The sequence below is a fragment of the Penaeus monodon genome, chromosome 34 (assembly GCF_015228065.2).
Source record: "Penaeus monodon isolate SGIC_2016 chromosome 34, NSTDA_Pmon_1, whole genome shotgun sequence".
Taxonomy (NCBI): domain Eukaryota; kingdom Metazoa; phylum Arthropoda; class Malacostraca; order Decapoda; family Penaeidae; genus Penaeus; species Penaeus monodon.
In genome coordinates, this window is record NC_051419.1 from 33,348,092 (window position 1) to 33,348,396 (window position 305).

General features: G+C 35.1%; 1 protein-coding gene across 1 annotated transcript in view; it reads right to left on the reverse strand.

Moving 5' to 3' along the window:
* LOC119594755 (FACT complex subunit Ssrp1-like) overlaps positions 1-305 on the reverse strand; it is a gene marked incomplete at its 3' end in the record, with an annotated part of 12,340 nt that overhangs the window by 2,374 nt on the left and 9,661 nt on the right.

Consider the following 305-nt stretch of genomic DNA (forward strand, 5'->3'; position numbering starts at 1 on the left):
CTTCCCACTTTCTGCTCCAGTTGCTCAGGCATTGTACAATACAGTCAGAAAGATGTAAAATGGGGATAAATGGGAAGAAATGTTGGGAATTGTCTAACACTATGTAAAGTACCAGAATTTAAAAATGGATTACATAAAAACAGTTCACATGTAAGTGATCTTATCTTAAGACATGGCCAATATGTACTTATGTTACCTCTTTAAAGTGCTTTTCTCTCACTGGATGATAGTGGCTTACCCCCATCAATAAACATTCTCATATACCCATAATATAAGTCGATCCTGAACTTAACCAAGAATATTTC